The sequence below is a fragment of the Mus caroli genome, chromosome X (assembly GCF_900094665.2).
Source record: "Mus caroli chromosome X, CAROLI_EIJ_v1.1, whole genome shotgun sequence".
NCBI lineage: Eukaryota > Metazoa > Chordata > Mammalia > Rodentia > Muridae > Mus > Mus caroli.
Genome location: NC_034589.1, coordinates 31523803 through 31543514, shown reverse-complemented (window position 1 = coordinate 31543514; position 19712 = coordinate 31523803). Strand labels below are relative to the sequence as shown.

The window sequence follows — 19712 nt, the reverse complement described above, 5'->3', positions numbered from 1 at the left end:
AGCTGTTTTGCCACCACGACCTTCAAACAAAGACCTAGACATAATCAGTAGGTTGTGTTTTTTGATTTTCTTTCAGGGAAAGGAAACATATACTCCAGGAAACTGTGGGGTGTTCACAGTAACAGGATGTTAGAAAGAACCTGTTTGAGTTGGTCTTCTGATATATGCCGGTGACCCCAAATCCTTAGGAGGCTGAGGGAACAAGGTCAAAGCTGGGAGGCCTCCCTGAGCTACAAAGCCAGTTCAAGTTCAGTTCAGCCTTGGCAGTGAGGCCTTCTCTCAAAAAGAAAATTAGAAAATAGCTCAGGAGGTAACCCAGCAACAGAGCACTTGCCTTGGGTTTACTCTTCAGTACCAAGAAAAAAAAATTAGAGGAGTTGGGCAATCTAAAGAGCTGTGTAATTTGAAGGTGAGCATCTTATTTGTAGTGGGTACACATTTAAGTGAAAGTAACAGTGTAATTGGGAAAATAGCAGTCACCTATGTTACACAATAGGGGACATTCATTGTTTCCTGGTTGGTGCACTAACCTTTTCTTGCCCGTGCTTAGACAAAATCATTTCATTTAGTCTCACTTGATCATTTTTCTGTGGCCTAGCTTGGTGTCTTGTGGTTTTATGTCTCACAAGAGAAAAACCTGCCAAGTTGTAAATGATATCAGAGGCTGGTCAAATGCCATTTTTCTCAAGACAGCAACTGAAAAGCCTAAAGATCCAAGGAACAACTCTTAGAAATGTTGAAGGAAACAAACAAACAAACAAACAAAAACCCCAAGAGTGACTGTCACCTCTTCATTAGAAAGTAGTCATTGTGGCTAGTTATGTAACTCATTGGTAAAAGCACTTGCTTAGCATATAAAGGCCATGTTTAATAGACAGCAACACACACACACACACACACACACACACACACACACACACACATACCAAGCAAGCAAGTAAGCAAGCAAGCAAGCAACCAACCAACCAAACAAATAAAACTTACACAATTCATGAATATCTCTAATTTGATGACCATGGTGGTGCATGCCTATAAGACCAGCCCTTGGTAGGCTGAGTCAGGAAGATTATAAGTTAGAGGCCAGTCTGGGTTCTAAATTTTGAACTCAGGTTGTAAAAGGCTTGTCAACCTTTTATCTACTGAACCATCTTGTCACACTCAGAGTTATTATGAGACATATTTATATTAAAACAGTATTTATGCTTTATTTGAAATTCAAAAATAAGTATATTTTTCTTTTATCAAATCAAATAGAACAAAAATAAACACACCATGAATTAATAGGATCCTCTGAGTCTGTGTGGGAAATATTTGGAATACTTTCTCCTTTTTGTGATCATCTAAATATCTTTGGCTGGGTGTGGTGGTTCACATCTTTAATTTCAGCATTTGGAAGGCAGAAGCAGGCAGATATCTATGAGTTTGAGACCAGCCTGGTCTACACATTGAGAATTGTGCCAGCAAGAGCTATAGTAAGACCCTGTCTTTTAAAATAATAAATTTACATTAATTTCAACCTGTTATTAGTACATGTAAGGTACTTGGTATAGTAACTGACACACAAATATTCTATATGACTACTTAGGAATAATTACCTTGAGATAGAATCTCCCTATGTGGTTATGACTGTTATTTCATATAGAGTTATTATCACATAGGATATACATATATATTAAAATTACTTCAGCGGTTAATAGCACCGACTGTTCTTCCGAAGGTCCTGAGTTCAAATCCCAGCAACCACATGGTGGCTCACAACCATCAGTAACAAGATTTGGCGCCCTTTTCTGGAGTGTTGGAAGACAGCTACAGTGTACTTACATATAGTAAATAAATAAATAAATAAATTATTTGTTTTTTATTTGAAATACTCTATTTTCATTTGTTTGATTTTGTGAATTTGAACTACTATATTTTCTTTTGTGGAATCCTATAAACCCAAAATAAACACAATGTTGGTTACAAACTATCCTCCAAATTTGTGTAAGAAAATTTTTTTACCATTTTGTCCTTTTTCTCTATTCTTATTAAAATTTTCCTTTTCATTCAGATAGATACAGGAAAGTATGTGACTTTATGTGTGCTATTGCTATATAATGTATATATTCACACAGCTGTGCATATTATATGAACATGCATGTGACACAGCATGAGCCCAGTAAGTGTCCACAGTAGGCATCCACATGATATAAGAGACAGCCATCATCCAATATTACAAAATAAATAATATACACTCACAGAAAATGCCTGCAACATAAATAGAACTAATACAGCCACTGTGTGAAGTGTTCACTTCACATATGGCCCAGCCTCTTGTCCTTCAGGTATTATAAGCATCGGAGGCGGAACAAAACGTGGTCTCTGATTCAGTTTAGACCTAGCAAGCTAAATGGGAGAATGAAAAGCTGAGTGGATTGGATGCAATGGCAGCCTATTTACACCTATCACATATACCTTGCCCCTGGCTGGAGAGCTCAGGAACCTGGGTAAGACTTACAAAAATACTTGCAGTGTTTATTGTAACTTTGTGTGATTCTACAAGATGCTTGAGCCACCAGAGCATCACCTGGTGAGTGTGTGCCCTGGTTTAGTGACTTTTCTATCTCCAATGCTTTGTTCCAAAGTTCCCAGTGGGAAGAACTCCAGCAAACTCTGCTAATATGTACATTCCCAGGCAGGGGAATCACTGCTCTGGCTTGTGATCTTGGTTGGGTTTTGGAATGCTAGTGACCTCAACCAATCGGTGAGTCTGAAAACTAGTTCAGCTACTTCTGTTTATGGCTCCTTAGCAACTTCTCTGTGCCTCCCCCACCCCTTCAGCTTCTTCTGCTTATCTCCTGCTACAAGCCTAGACAAAACCTTTAGGACAAAGAGATTGAGTTCAGTGTGGCATAATTGAGTAATTTGCATTTCTGAGAACTCTTTGGTCTTTTCACGTTTCTGTTCTACTTCCCTTGAACCCCTTTCATTCCTATTTTCAATGTATCCATAAAAGTCCCTTCCTTTCCTTATTCACCTCTTTTTCTGCCTTAGATTCCCACTCATTCTTGGGTCCTTTTCTTTGGTATAAAGGTCCCCACTCCTTCTCCTGCCCCAGATATGAAATGGGACTTAGGAGAGAAGATCTAAATATAGTATTGTTTTGCATTACCACTATAGTCTTTTAAATTTAGATTTTTTTGTTTTCTTTTTTTTTTTTTTGTAAGGGTCTGTTTTCACCAAAGTATGATACACCAGACTCAAATACTATGCAAAGGCAAAGAGCTTTTATTCTGCAGAAATTACCAGCATTCAGGGACCTCCATCCATCAAATTGGAGATGCTGAGTGAGTTTGCAGGCTTACATTTAAAGCCTGTTAGGGGAATTCCAGGGAGGAGTGGGTAACCTCTATCCTGTTGTATCAAAATAGAAACTTAGGCCTAGCCCTTAAACTGCCACTTTGGAGCCTGTCATGGAGTCTGCTTGGCTTAGCCCCTAGCTTGGCCCTTTAATTGCCCTCTCATTCCCTGGTCTGATTTGTAACTGAATCAAATTAAACTGATTCATCAGGTCTTTTTCCCAAGGTCCGAATCATTGGCCAAAGGGTCAATTGGGACCTAAGTATCAGAAGTTACTGCCAGAAATAGGGGATTTTTTTTTTGACTTAGCATCTCAGCCTATAAAGTGGAGTGGTGAACATCATATTTTTCTTCTGTAACTGCTTCCTGTTGGCATTAGGATGTTGTCAAAGGGCCCCAGGAAGGCTAAAATGCTGATTAAGGGCAATGGGGGCATTTATCAGAAGCATCTGACCAAATGATCCCGCTAAAAGACAGGGAACTATTATATTGATTGGACTGGTTAATCATCAGCTTTTAGAATTTAGCAGTTTGCAGTCCTTAGATGAAAATCTACTGAGACAATATAAACTAGGGGCAGAAGTTAAAATTTGTCTAGAAATTGGGGAAGTTAAACCCTAAGACCAAGGGGGAAAATCCTATTTTTAAGAACAGGCAGGCATACTGAAGTCCATTTGATCTGTGGTAAGTAGATCCAAATCTTATGATTTTTTTTTTTGATTACCTGAAGCTTATGTGAACTTTAATTTACAAAAGTATTTACCATTGGATTGAAATCCCTATTTTAGAAAAAGCAGTTAACAGGTGTCTTTAAGACAACAGGAGTAGACACCTGTCTTTATGGCTCAGTAAAGGCTGTAGGTTTGGGTTAATAGACATGAAACATTTTTTTTTCCTCAGTCCAGAGGGCTAGTACCTAACTAGCATATCTGAGTTAGATAATCATTATCTGCTCTAAACTGTACCTTGCGAACATAAAACAAGAGATTAAATACAGTTTTAACTCATAATTAACTGCATCAGTTTTTATCCTAACTTTAAATATATTTCAGAATATGGGATTTGATTATTTACAAAGTTATGGACTATCAATCCCTGTTAACTTCAAGCCTTATAAGTTTTTTTTAGTTTTTCCGGCCTGCAACTTCAGCTGGTCAGATCATCAGCTTGTCTGCTCTTCTGAAGACCTCACAGTCTGAAGCTCTTCCAGGAGAGCTGCTGTACCCAGGGCAACAGGTAAGGGACCCTCCCAAATAACTGCAGCAGCTGGGAACCCTGAGGAGCCCAGCAGATTCCAGACCCATCCCCTCTGCTCTTACTCCACTCCCCTTCTGGTCTGCTCCTTTGAAAGGGGCAGATCATCAGCTTCTCTGCCCTACTGAAGACTCCATAGCCTGAAGGCCTCCCAGGAGATCTGCTGCACCAGGGGGACAAGTTATCAGCTTGTCTGCCCCTCTGAAGATCCCACAGTCTGAAGGCCTCCCAGAAGGTCTGCTATAGCCAGGGCCACAGGTCTCCTAGGAAACCTGCAGCAACCCAGGAAAACAGGAGTCAGGATCCAGACAGAGACACCCGGTCCAGTTAACACCAGAGATAACCAGATGGCAAGAAGCAAGCACAAAAACATAAACAACTGTTGCGCCCACCTCGTCCAGCAAGGAAAACGCAACACAGTCAGATTCTTCTCAACAGCTTTATTGCAGGAATACCTCGATGCTACGGGAACCCCAGGAACCCAAGGAGGACTGCTTATATACACCCCAGCTCTGGGGAGGGCTATGTGTCCTCCTGGGATTGGTCAGCCTGTCAACACTTCATTAGCATACACCTGCTCGGGAGGGGTTGGTGCCAGATTCGGGCTAGCGCCTGTGCAGTGGTGTTGTTTGCAGCCACAGTGTACCGGAAACCGGTGCCATCTTTTAGGCATCGGCTGCCTACAAACAACAGAAACCAATACTATTTGGCAACATCAGAACCCAGTTCTTCCACCACAGCAAGCCCTGGATACCCCAACACACCTAAAAACCAGGATGCTGACTTAAAATCCTGTCTCATGAGGATAATAGAGTCCTTAGAGGAGGATATAAATAACTCATTGTAAGAAATACAGGAAAACACAGGTAAACTAGTAGAAGCTCTTAAAGAGGAAACAAATAAATCTCTTAAAGAAATATAGGAAAACACAACCAAACAGGAGAAGGAATTAAATAGTGGTCCAAGACCTTAAAATGGAAGTAGAAACAATAAAGAAAGCACAAATAGAGGCAACCGTGGAAATGGAAAACTTAGGAAAGAGGTCAGGAGCTACAGATGCAAGCATCAACAACAGAATACAAGAAATAGAAGACAAAAACTCAAGTGTAGAAGATACCTTAAAAGATATTGATTGACACAACAGTCAAAGAAAACTTCAAATCATAAAAATCTCCTAACCTGAACCATCCAGTAAATCTAGGACACAATGAAAAGACCAAACTTAAGAATAATGGAAATAGAAGAGAGCAAAGACTCCCAGCTTAAAGGACCAGAAAATATTTTCAGCAAAATCATAGAAGAAAACTTCCTCAACCTAAAGAAAGAGATGGCCACAAATGTAAAAGAAGCCTACAGAATACCAGAGATTGGACCAGAAAAGAAATCCTCTCACCACATAATAAAACACTAAATGCAAAGAACAAAGAAAGAATATTGAAAGCTGTAAAGGAAAAAGGCCAAGTAACATATAAAGGCAGCCTGATCAGAATTACACCAGAGACTAGGAAAGCTAGAAGATCTTGGACAGATGTCATGCAGACTGTAAGAGAACACAAATGCCAGCCCAGTCTACTATACATAGCAAAACTCTCATCATAGATGGAGAAACCAAAATATTCCATGATGAAACCGAATTTAAACAATATCTATCTACCAACCCAGCCTTACAGAGGATTCTAGAAGGAAAACTCCAACACAAGGAGGGTGCCTACACCAAAACAAAAACAGAAACAAAACAAAACAAACAAACAAACAAAAAACCCAATAAATTAACCATCTCACAAAAAAACCCAAAAGGATCCTGTTTGCGTATACAGTCTGTTAGCTTTTGTCTCTTTATTGGGAAATTGAGTTCGTTGATATTAGAGATATTAAAGATGGATGACTTAAGTTCCTGTTATGTTTGTTGTTATAGGTGGCAGCCCGGGGTCAGATGGCTTTACTGCAGAATTCTACCTGACTTTCAAAGAAGAGCTAATATCAATATTACTCAAACTATTCCACAAAATAGAAGCAGAAGGAACACTACCTAATTTATTCTATGAAGCCACAGTTATGCTGATACCTAAATCACACAAAGACTCAACAAAGAAAGAGAACGTCAGATCAATTTCACTATGAATATCAGTGCAAAAATAATAAAATTCTAGTAACCAAATCCAAGAACACATCAAAACGATCATTCACCATGATCAAGTAGGCTTCATCCTGGGGATGCAAGGTTGGTTCAATATATGAAAATACATGAACATAATCCACTATATAAACAAATTCAAAGAAAAAAATCACATGATCATCTCATTAGATGCTGAAAAAGCATTTGACAAAATACAACACCACTTCATGTTTAAAGTATTGGAGAGATCAGGAATTCAAGGTTCATACCTAAACATAATAAAAGTAATATATAGCAAACTAACAGCCAATATTAAATTAAATAGAGAGAAACGTGAAGCAATCCCACAAAAATCAGGGACAAGACAAGGCTGCCCATTCTCCCTGTATCTATTCAATATAGTACCCAAAATTCTAGCTAGAGCAATAAGACAACAAAAGGAGATCAAGGGGATACAAATTGGCAAAGCAGAAGTCAAGGTATCCCTATTTGCAGAAGATATGATAGTATACATAAGGGATACCAAAAATTCTACCAGAGAACTTCTACACTTGATCTTAGCCAAAAGGCCGAGAAGCGATTACCAGAGAACTTCTACAGCTGATAAACAACTTCAGCAAAATGGTTGGATATAAAATTAACTCAAACAAATCTGTAGCTTTCCTTTATACAAATGATAAATGGGCTGAGAAAGAAATTAGGGAAACAACACCCTTCACAATAGTCACAAAATAATCTAAAATATCTTGGGGTAATTCTAACTAAACAAGTGAAAGATCTGTATGACAATAACTTCAAGTCTCTCAAGAAAGAAATTGAAGAAGACCTCAGAAAATTGAGAGATCTTCCATGCTCATAGATTGGTAGGATTAACATAGTAAAAATGCAATCTACAGATTCAATGCAATTCCCATCAAAATTCCAACACAATTCTTCACAGATATGGAAAGAGCAATTCTCAATTTCATATGGAAAACCAAAAAACCCAGGACAGCAAAAACAATTCTTAACAATAAAGGAACTTCTGGGAGAATTACCATCCTGACCTCAAGCAATAGTGATTTAAAAAACACTGCATGGTATTGGTACCGAGACAGACAGTGGAATAGAATTGAAGACCCAGAAAATAAAACTACACATCTATGCACACTCGATCTTTGACAAAGAAGCCAAAAAATGAAATGAAAAAAAGAAAGCATTTTCAATAAATGGTGCTGACCTAACTGGAAGAGGGTGTGTAGAAAAATGAAAATAGATCCATTTGTCACCTTGCACAAAGCTCAAGTCCAAATGAATCAAGGACCTCAATATAAAATCAGATACACTGAATCTAATAGAAGAGAAAGTGGGAAGGAGCCTTGAACTCATTTACCCAGGGGAAATTTCCTAAGCAGAACTCTAATGGCTCAGGCTCTAAGGTCAAGAATTGATAAATGGGACCTCATGAAACTGGAAAGCTTCTGTAAGGCAAAGGACATACTCGATAAGACAAATTGGCAACCTTCAATAGGACAAATTGGTTACTTACCTACAGATTGGGAAAAAATCTTCACTAACTCCGTATTTGATAGAGGGCTAATATTCAAAATATATAAAGAACTCACAAAGCTAACCTCCAAAAACAAACAAACAAACAAACAAACAAAAAACCAAACAAACAGAGGATACTCAAATGGCCGAAAAATACTTAAAGAAATGTTCAAAGTCCTTAGTGATCAGGAAAACGCAAATCAAAACAATCCTGAGATTGTTACACCAATGGCTAAGATGGTTTACACAAATAGCTTACAGAAGGGCTAAGATCAAAAACTCGGGTAACAGCAGATGCTGGCGAGGATGTGAAGAAAGAGGAACACTCCTCCGTTGTTGGTGGGATTGCAAGCTGGTACAACCACTTTGGAAAGGAATCTGGCGTTTTCTCAGAAAATTGTAAACAGTCTTACCTGAAGATCCAGCTATACCACTCTTGGGCGTATACCCAAAAGATGCCCCACCATACCACAAGGACATGTGCTCCACTATGTTCATATAAGTCTTATTTGTAATAGCCAGAAGCTTGAAACAACCCAGATGTTCCTCAACGGAAGAATGGAATCAGAAAAATGTGGTTCATTTACACAATGGAATACTATTCAGCTATTAAGAATGAGAACATCATGAGTTTTGCAGGTAAATGGATGGGACTAGAAAATATCATCCTGAGTGAGGTAACTCAGACCCAAAAGGACATGTTCTCACTAATAAGAGAATATTAGCCAAAAAAGTTACAAAATACCCAGGATACAATCCACAGAACTCACGAAGGTTAACAAGCCGAAGGGCCCAAGTTAGGATGCTTCAGTCCCACTTGGGAGGGAGAAGAAAGCAATCCCCGGGGTGTGTGTGTGGGGGGTGGGGGGGAGGCAGAGGGAGGGAAGGACCTGGGTGGGAGAGGAGAGGGAGAGGGGAAAGGGGAACATGATCAGGTATGGGGGTGGACAGGAGAGAAGCCCTGAAGGCAGTAGAAAGAATGGAAACAGGCAACCTCAGGGGGTGGGAGGTGGGGGGAGCCTCTAGAATGTACCAGAGACCTGGGAGGTGAAAGACTCTCAGGACTCAAATGGAGGGACCTTAGATGAAATGCCATACAGTGGGGAGAGAGAACTTGTAGAGTCCACCTCCAGCAGAAAGACAGGGCATCAAGTGGAGGGATGGGGTTGCCATCCCATAGTCAAAAACTCTGACCCAGAATTGTTCCTGTCTAAAAGAACTGCAGGGACAAAAATGGAGAACAGACTGAGGGAAAGGAGGTCCAGTGACCAGCCCAACTTGGGATCCATCTCAAGGGAGACTCCAAGGCCTGACACTAAACAGACAGGAGCCTGTCTGTCCTCTGAGAGGCCCAACAAGCAGCTGAAAGAGTCAGATGCAGATATTTAAACCCAACCAATGGACCCCAGTGGTTAAATTAAGGAAGTCTGAAAGAAGCTGAGGAGAAGGGTGACCCTGTTGGAGGACCAGCAGGCTCAACTAATCTGGACCCCTGAGATCTCTCAGACACTGGATCACCAACCAGGCAGCATATACCAGCTGATATGAGGCCCCCACATATACAGCAGAGAACTTCCTGGTCTGGCCTCAGTGAGAGAAGATGCACCTAGAGAGACTTGATTGAGGCCCCAGGGAGAGGGGAGGCCTGGGGCCTGGGGCCTGGGGCCTGGGGCCTGGGGGAGGAGCAACGGGATGAGGAACTGTGGGAGGGCAGGGATAGCTATATATATATATATATATATATATATATATATATATATATGTGTGTGTGTGTGTGTGTGTGTGTGTGTGTGTGTGTGTGTGTGTATGTATGTGTGTGTGTGTGAGTTTTGAATTGGAGACCTTCTAACTTTTTAACTAAAAAAATATTTCATAAAGACACTGGGAACTTTTTTGACCTTGACTGAGAGAACTGTTATCTCTCTTCGGGCTGCTTTAACCTTGCTAGAGTAAACTAAAAGGAGGGGCTGGATTTTAAGAGTCAGTGATTAACCTTTTCAATGTTGTAAACCTTTAAAAATTTTAAATTAAAATTCTTTAATTTTTATTCCTTGTAGCATTACAGTAATATATCTGATGTAATGGAAAAAAAAAAGACAAAGACAAAAGCTTCCCTTTTTGAGTACTAGGCCATCTTGAATCCTTGAGATACTTCTAGGGGCTGGTATTACTCTTTGAGAACTATCAATTGAATAGTAGAAATCCATTCTTTAATAAACTTGACTAAAGCATTAATTATACAGGGTCCAAAATCAGGGCCCGTATCAGAAGAATGAGTGAACCAGTCAAACCCAAGACAAGGGTGGTCAACCAACGGGATCAGTTAAAAAAGACTCACACCAGCCCTGGGACTATTCTCTTTCTTATTTCCTGTCTTTTTTTTTTTTTTTTTAAGCTGAGCCATATTTTCTTCGACTACTTTCAAGCAATCGCCATAAACACAGCATTCTTTTTCCAACGGCTACACATAAGCCACTCCGATGAAAAAATTATAATTGCAAGATGCTTTTATTTTGCAAAACTACTTTAGCCAGAGAGGAGAGGGAGTTTTGTAGATCATTAATAGATTCTTCAATTTCTCTTACACCATTATCTATTGCAATGCATAAGGTTCTGTAGTTTTTAATCTTGCAGTATTAGTGCTGAAGCTCCCATGCCAGCTGCTCCAGCTACTCCTATACCAGGCAGGGTGGATAACACTACAGCAGTTACAGCAATCCTTTTAAGCTGGGGAGTCTAATTGATTGAGAATGGTTTCCCCTGTGTAGTAAGTTATTTGGGGAACTAGCTATGCCAGGACACAGAAATAAGACGATATATTTAGAACTAGGGTGTGCATGCTAGGCTGAGTCTTGATGCACAAGTCCATCAAGCATCCTCTGGAGGCAATAGGTACCCATATTCTATATTGGCAGAAGTTATAATGGAATTGCAGAGGGATTAATGTTCTGAGGGTGTCTGATTTCCATTACAAAGGCCTTCTGTTGTTGACTATCTTCTGATTGCTGCCATCTATACTGAGTACTATCTGTGGCCTGTGAATAGTTTCCAGGGATAGCTAATCCATTTTAGTAGAGGGGTGGGCATTTAAGCATAATCAATAGTCTTGTGTTAAATCTGGACAGGAGGAGTTAAGAATCTGGAAAGAGGCTTCCAACAATTGCAATCTAGGCAGTGGAGTGAGATTTTGTTGGGGCAGGAAGCTAGTGAAGTTAGGGACTCACAGTATAGGGGTAGAGATAGGCAGAGACAAGGGGCAGGGCTCTGGAATTGCCAGGACTTTATTAGGACCAATGGGTACCCCTGGAACCTAACAACTTGTCAGACAGAGAACAGAATATTTCCAATGGTTACCTCTGTAATCTGTCCAGTATAAGCACCTCCTTTTATAAACAAAACCTGTATCCCATCCTGTGACCTGTTCCCCTCTTTCTGTGAAGCTGAGTGGCAGGGGTTTGCAAGGTGAGTATGGGTAAGTATGGTAACCTGGGAGTTCTCCATTTCTTTCTTTTTTTTTTTTTTTTTGGTTTTTTGAGACAGGGTTTCTCTGTATAGCCCTGGCTGTCCTGGAACTCAGAAATCCGCCTGCCTCTGCCTCCCAAGGGCTGGGATTAAAGGCGTGCGCCACTACGCCCGAGTTCTCCATTTCTAACTAGCTTGATGAAATCATATTTTAATGAGTGTTTCCAGGAGATGGAGCCTGTGCTTTCACAACCCCAGTGTGTGCAGTACTAGCGTGACTCTCCTCCACAGCATCCCTGGCAGGCTTGATGCTCTGGGCATACATAAAAATATTGTCCTTGAAGGTATTTTTTCCCAAAGGGGTCTAACTGGTGATATATTAAATCTTCTAGGTCAAAGTGTAAGTCTGGGAACCAAGTCCCTATAGGAATAGAGAGGCTGACCTGGTGAACAAATACACCTTGGCTAGTAATCATCCAAGTGAGATTGAGGGTCTGATGGGGACCGGCAGAGATGGTTGTAAGATGCAGGCATCAAATGAGCAGCATTAGGAACGTTGAAGTTGCAGCTTTAGCAGAATGATGGGATTTAGTGTTGCCTTCCATCACTCTGGCACTGGTCTTCTGGCAGTTGCTCTTGGATTGATGTGGGAGTGCTGCATCCAAGAGTGGATCACATCTACCTTCAAAGCATGATCAGAATCATAGTGTGATGTCCTTTTCAGTGAGGTTCTAGTTTTTTGTGGTTATGCCTCTTAATCCAGACTTTGGCACCTGGTTCAAGGCAATGGGAGTTAGAGGGAAGAGAAGAGTTATAAACCTGACAGATGGCATGCCAGAGTTGCATCTGGACTTCCATGCAAAGTTATTAGGGATTTCAAGAGCTTATGTTGGTCATATTCAGTAGAATGTCAGGCTGGAGGTTAGGCAGCAGGTTTCCCCCTGCTGCGAATCTCCCATATAGGATCTCAAAGGAGGTAGTACCCAAGGTATAAGGGGTATTCTTGGCTTTATACAAGGCATAAGGTAGGAGAGACACCCAGTTACCACAAGTTTTAGGGTTAATTTGGTCAAGGCCTTCTTCAGGGTCTGATTCATCTTCTCTACTTCCCCTGAACTCTAGGGTCTGTATGCACAATGTAATCTTCAATTGGTGTCCAGAACCTGTGCTAGAGGTTGAGTTACCTGAGAGATGGATGCTGGTCCACTGTCAGACCCAAGCAGGGTAGGCAAGCCATACTTGTATGTAATGTCATTCAGAAGCATTTTTGCCACTATGTTGGCAGTCCCCTTCTTTGTTGGATAGGCTTCTAGACACCCTTAAAAGGTATCTATAAAAACCTACAGATATTTATATCCATATATGCCTAGTTTTATTTTTATGTAGTCTATTTTCTTATTGGCTTCTGGCTGTTGGCCTCTGATCTTGGTTCCTGAAGTTTTTGGATTGGTGCCAGAGGGGTTCATGGCCTGACAGGTAGGACAGTTTGAGATTACATGGTCTATTAATTGTCCCATGTCAAATATTTTGTATCTTGCCTCTCAGAGCAGTTCCTTTATTTTTCAGTGGGTCAAAAGTGTTGCCTGATGAATCTGGTAGGTAAGTTTTTAGTGAACCACTTAGGTAAGATGGTGCAGCCCTCTGCCATCCATCTGTGTGTAGCCATCCATTCTTCTTATGAATCCCTTGACATTTGGCCTGTTCTTGTTTGTCCTCTGTAGTATATTTGGGGATGTCTGGGAGTGCTGGGGGTGGTAAGGCTACCAGGACGTTGGTGGTGAATGTTTGAGCAACCTTCCATGTGGCTTTATCACCTAGTCTGTTTCCTTGAGCTATTTTTGATGTTTCTTTTTGATACCCAGGGCAATAAATTATGGCCACACAACACTTCTAGCAAAGCAAATATTCTTTTCTTATTTTTGAAGGTCTTTCCTTTAGGAGTCAATACTACTTTTTCTTGATATATGGACCCATGTACATGAGCCAGTGCAAAAATATATCTGCTGTCAGTAAACTATTGGCTATAGTCCCCTCTGCCAACTTTAAAGCCTGAGTTACAGCTGTCAACTCAGCCTTTTGAGCTGATGTTCCTGGTGGCAGTGCAGTTTGTCAAACAACAGAGTCCAAGTCCACCACCGCCACCCCACATACCTGGTTCCATTCTGGATGAATCTGCTCTCATCTGTGAAGTAGATATGCTCTGCATCTGGCCAGAGTCTGTCAGTCAGATCCAATCTAATATTTTCGACATGTCCCAAGATTGTGGAGCAGCCATGCTATATGTCTGAGGACAGGTCAGGTAGTAGAGTAGCGAGGGTTAGGACAGATGATACAAGGAGGATTCAGGAGCAAGGCTTAGTAATGCACTAGCCGAGCATTAGATAACCATTGGCTGGGTGGGTTCTTGAGGGTCTATACAATAGCGTAGGGAGTAGTGATATCTCCTGGCTCATGGTTATCTTATCAGTGTTCTTTACCAGCAAGGCAGTGGATTGATCCAGAGACAAGATGGCCATTCTTGGGCCATCAGGTCTAGCTTCTTAGATAAATAGGCCACTGCTCTTTCATGGGCCTAAAGTTTTGGATAAGCACTCCTTTTGTTATCACCTTTTCCTCATCTTCATACAGGTGGAATGGTTTGTGACTGTCCAGGAGGGCCAGAGCTGGTGCCTTCAGCAAGGCTTTAAAAAAATATTAAAAGCCATGCCCATTTCAAGGGTCCCTTTTAGTTTGTCTTCCTGTCACCTTGTAGCCTCATACAATGGCTGGTTGTTCCAGTAAATCCTGGTAGTGAGAGTCTACAAAGCCAGGCAGATCCCCAAAATTCTCATACTTGCCTTCAAGTAGATATGACTGAGATGCTGAGGATGGTCTGTTTTGGGGGCATCTGACAACATGCAATGGTGCCCCCTTTTCTGGTTGCCCAGGGCTCATGGAGGGAGGTTGAGCCACAACACCCTTACTCATCTAGTTACAAATCCTTGTGCCCTTTCTCTGACTTTTCTTAGGGTATTCACACTTCCAGTGGTATTTTTCTTTGAAGTAGACACATTGGTCCCTCTCTAATTGGCCCTTCTTGAATGGAGGATGGGCTTCCCTTTTAGTGGGAAGTGGCTTACCTCTGCTTTTCCTGTAAGCTAGATCTTTCAGCTTTCTTTCATTGGGATGGCCGTAGCTTGTGGTAGCAAGTAGCACTTTTGTCAGTCCTCTAGTTTGTCAATCCTCTGGGGCCTCCTGGTTGTTGTAAATTTTCTCAGCTATGGCTACCAACTCAGTTAACTGCTTACAAGCAACAACAACAACAACAACAACAACAACAACAACAACCACCACCACCACCACCACCACCACCACCACCACCACCACCACCCTATCCAGGCAATGAAGTTTCCAGTGGATATCAGGGGCAGCTTGATTAATGAAAATCGTGCCCATTGCTGACTGGTTTTCTCTGGCTTCTGGGTTAAAGGGTAAGTTCTATAGGCTTCAAAAGTTTTTCTAGATATTCTTTGGGGCTCTCATTCTTTCCATGATTCACCTAGCTTACCTTAGATAAATTTGTGGGCTGTCTAGTGGCTTCTCAGATGGACTCCCTCAATCAAAATCTAGTGGCAGACCTCCTTACATCCATCAGTGTTATAATCTGAGTCAGGTTGACCCATGGGAAGGCTTCATCAATAGCAGCCTGGGCTTGGATGGGTTGCCCATTTGCACCTGGAACAAATTTCAATATCCCATGATATTCTCTCTCTCTCTCTCTCTCTCTCTCTCAGAAGAGGAAGAGGAAAGGTAAGAGGAAGAGGAAGAGGAAGAGGACCTGGAGTAGTTAGCTGAAAGTCATCTCAGGTAGGTTGGTTGAGTGAGCATGGTTGAATCTAAAAGACCTATAACAGCCGAGGGTCTTTCTGAAAACAATTTTTTTTTGCTACTTTCAATTATAAAGGTCATTACTGGCAAATGGTACATAGGCCATAAATGGTCTTCCCTGAGAATCTGAGGGTCCTGTAGCCCAGAGGGATAGAGTTGTAGTAGAGTCGGCCCTTTAGGCAGTACGGGTCAGAGTATGGTGTGGACTCCAAGCAGAATCAAGGGAATCAGGGGCTGTTCCTCCCTTTGCCCGTGCCACCTGGGCAGGGGCAAAGGCAATTAAAGCAGAGACATGAGGTGAAGGATAGAAATCCTCCTCAGAGGCAGAAGGAGGGAGCAAGGTGGGGAGTGCAAGGCTGACCCTCCTTTAGAGGAAGGAGGATTGGGAGTAGCACAGCCAATAACAAAAAGGGCTTCAGTCAAGCAGGAGGCTTCTTAAACAGGCATTACCATGAGGTGATATATGGGACTTGGTCCAGGTGGCCCTTGGCCTCATAAAAGCCTTCACCTTGTAGATTGTGGGGAGATAAAAAATTCCCTCCTCAGTCTACCCTACTTTATAAGTGGGCCATTCATTTCTGCAAGAGATGGTTCGTTTGCTGGGATGAAGAACCTGACCTGAGTCTTCCATGACTCTGCAGAGGTCCATGAAATGACTCAGGACCAAACCCAGTGTGGGTACTCTGTGCCTGTCCCATCTTAGGGATCTAAAAAGCTCATGCATAGGGGTAAAAACCACAGACAAAACATACATGGATGGACAAACCATAAATAAAGCACACACAGACAGATGCAGAACTACATTCCTGGGAAAGCAAAACCAAAAAGAAAAGGATGTCTCAGGTGAATATGGAAGGCCCAGAGACACACAGACAATTTAGAAACCAGATGCGAACTAGCAAGTTCTCTGAGATGGGGTTCGGGAGTATCCTCTGTAGTCCCAGGCTGGGTGACAGAATACAGGTCTGCTCTGTCCTTCACAGCCTCCAGATTGAACTGGATCAAGAAAACACAGAAGCAAAAACTGACAAAACAAGAAACAGACATGGGAGGCCAGGACTTACCAATTAGAAATGAAAAAACAAAACAAAACAAAACAAAACAAAACCCCAAAAGAACAAAAAAACACCCACCACTACTACCACCACCACCACCACCAAAACAACCAAACAAGCAAACAAAAACAAATCACTCCACTATTTGTGTCAGGGGATTCCAATGAATTCCTGCCAATCCCCCAAATGTAAGGGTCCATGATTCACCAAAGAATGATACACCAGACTCAAATACTATGCAAAGGCAAAGAGTGTTTATTCTGCAGAAATTACGAGCATGCAGGGACCTCCATCCATAAAACTGGAGATGCTGAGTGAGCTTGCAGGCTTACATTTGAAGCCTGTTAGGGGAATTCCAGGGAGGAACGGGTGATCTCTTCCTGTTGTATCAAAGCAGAAACTTAGGCCTAGTCCTTAAATTACCAGTTTGGAGCCCCTGGCTTGCGCCTCTCATTGCCCTCTCATGTTGTTGTTTGAGATAGGGCATCTCCATGTAACTCATGCACACTGAATATGTTGTCAAGGGTAGTCTCCAACTCTTGATCATTCTGCCTTTGCCTCAGTAGTGCTGGGATTACAGGCATGTCTCATTATGCCTAGCAGCGAGCATACATTTGTCACTAGACAGAGCTCCTGAAAGCAGACTTTTCAGTAGCAGTACATTTTCAACCACTGTGTGTCACACCTGGCTCATTTGAGGTGGTACGAAGTTGTACAAATGAAACCTCCTTGTAGATTTGTGATCAAGAACTTAAGTTGGAAAGAAAACCAACACTGCTCTGAGACAAGATAATTGTGTGCTAAATGTCAGATAAAACTATCTTGAGACATGCTTTGTTTGTATTTGTAATCTTAACCTTGAAGAATATGAGATGAACATTTTCCTGTGGTGAGAGTGAACCCTGGAGTAGAAAAGTAGATGGGGGAGGAGAAGGAATATAGTTGTAATTATCGTTCTATAAGTATTTATGTGTAATCAGATAAAATCTTAAGTGCACTATGTGATAAAATATTAAAAACAAAACAGGCATTGAGTGACAGGTTGAGATTCACATGCATGTGTTCTTATTTCTGTGCTCCATACAGATGCTATAATCTCCCACCTACCCACCTATTCTTATTTTCTTATATATATATATATATATATATATATATATATATATATATATATAAAGGTAAGTTGTTCAAACTCAGGCTTCTTCAAATATATGAACAATAAAATTCTATTTTGCTATCTTGATAACATAAGTTATGTTTTTCCAGACTGCCATTCTCACCTGGCTAATCACTTTCCCTGGTCTGCTCCATTCTTGATACTATCACTAGAACATTAAGATTGTAGTTTTCACCTGGCAGTGGTGGCACACGCTTTTAATCCCAGGACTTGGGAGGCAGAGGCAGGTGGATTTCTGAGTTCAGGGCTAACCAGAGTGAGTTCCAGGACAGGCAGGGCTACACAGAGAAACCCTGTCTCGAAAAAAAAAACCCAAAACAAAACCAACCAAACATAAAAACAAACAAACAAACAAGCAAAAACAAAAAAAGAAAGAAAAAGAAAAAAAGATTGTAGTTTGCATTTACACTAAATTTTTATTAAAAGTTTTAAGTGTAGGGGCTGGAGAAATGGGTCAAAAGTTGATAGTGCTTGCTGATCTTCCAGAGGACCTGAATTCAGTTCCCAGCACCCATGTCTGGTGGCTCACAACCACCGCCAGGCTGAATTTGGAGTTCTTGAGAAATGGGGACTTTCTTCAAAGAATCTTACTTACAGATTAAATTATGTCCCACATTAACAAATTTGTATGTTGAATATCTAGTTCACCTCTCAAGTATGTAGGAATAGGAACTCAAAGAAGGAAATGAAGGGTAAATGAAGTCATGAAGGTGAGCCCTAGTCTAATAGAGCTGCTGTTGTCTTAAGGAGAAGAAGCCACAGTAGAGATTTTTTTCTTTCTGTGCACAGAAGAAGGACTTTGCACAGATACACGATGAAGACAGCTGTTTACAAGCCAAGAAAAGGACGTGTATTGAGATCCAATCCATAATGGTATCTTGATCTTGTACATATAATCTCCAGAATGGTGAAAAATAAATTTCTAGGTAAGCTATCTTACCTGTAGTATTTTGTAACAGCAGCTCTGCTTGACTAATACATATCTGGATGAGAGTAAGCTGTTTACAAGTGTATTTCTAAAGTATGTTAGAAATTGTATTAAATATGGAATGTATTGTCAAAAATTTATTTAAAATATTAAAACAAGACCACCCATGCCAGAAGTGTGGCCACAAGGAGGCAGTGTTCTCCCAGTCACACAGTGCCTGAGCTGATGACTCCATGCTGTACTATGTAGTATGTATGCACTGTCCCACACTGTAGCCACCACTGGACTGAGTGACCGTTCCTTCCTCCACCTGTAATAAATGCCAGTTTCTACAAAAAAAAAAAAATATTAAAACAAGTTTTTGTACCGGTGCTGGTGAGATGGCTTCGTAGGTAAAGGCACTTGCTACTAAGACTGATGAGCTCAGTTTGATTTCTAGACTCCCATCGTGGAAGGAGAGGTCTGAATCTTAGAATGTTTTTCTTTGTTCACACATGTAAGATCATGTACATACCCCATACTCCCACACACATTTTCAAATAAATATAATGCATATATTTTAAGCCAAATATATTCCTTAACACTGCCCTTTATTCACCCTTTCTCACAATTTGTACCTTTTATTGCCACAGAGAACTTCACTTGTTTTCATTTTATACATACATGCGGGAAGCAGGTGTGGCCGCATGGGTCAAGATGTTTACTGCCTTGCCTGAGCATGCGCAGTGAGGCCTGCCAGGCTTCACTGTTCCTCGTGATCCGGACCTGTCAGCCTATCAGTGACCGACCTGAGCTCGTGCCTGGAGCGTGTGTGAATTCTGATTGGATGAGGTGGGGTGGAGCTAGATGAGGTCAGGCACCTGGAGGATAGAAGTTGTTGTTGTTGCTCTTGCTGCAAGAGGTAGTAGAAGAAGCTAGCTGTTGTTGTAAGTAAAGCGGTTGTTGTAAGAAAAGCTACAAGACGGAGAACAAGTAAAGAAGCTGTTG

At 41.2% G+C, this 19712-nt stretch overlaps 2 long non-coding RNA genes and 1 pseudogene across 2 annotated transcripts; 2 read left to right on the top strand and 1 right to left on the bottom strand.

Annotated features, from left to right (window-relative positions):
- Positions 1–3943: 3943 nt before the first annotated feature.
- On the top strand, positions 3944–6589 carry LOC115030087. Its single transcript, XR_003835703.1, has 3 exons — positions 3944–4023; positions 4458–4575; positions 6509–6589. It is a non-coding gene; the product is annotated as an uncharacterized LOC115030087 (long non-coding RNA).
- Positions 6590–7147: 558 nt separating this feature from the next.
- Positions 7148–7290, bottom strand: LOC115030232 (annotated as a pseudogene).
- A 7804-nt stretch (positions 7291–15094) lies between these two features.
- Positions 15095–18744, top strand: LOC115030096. Its single transcript, XR_003835723.1, has 3 exons — positions 15095–15171; positions 15475–15547; positions 18587–18744. It is a non-coding gene; the product is annotated as an uncharacterized LOC115030096 (long non-coding RNA).
- Positions 18745–19712: the final 968 nt, after the last annotated feature.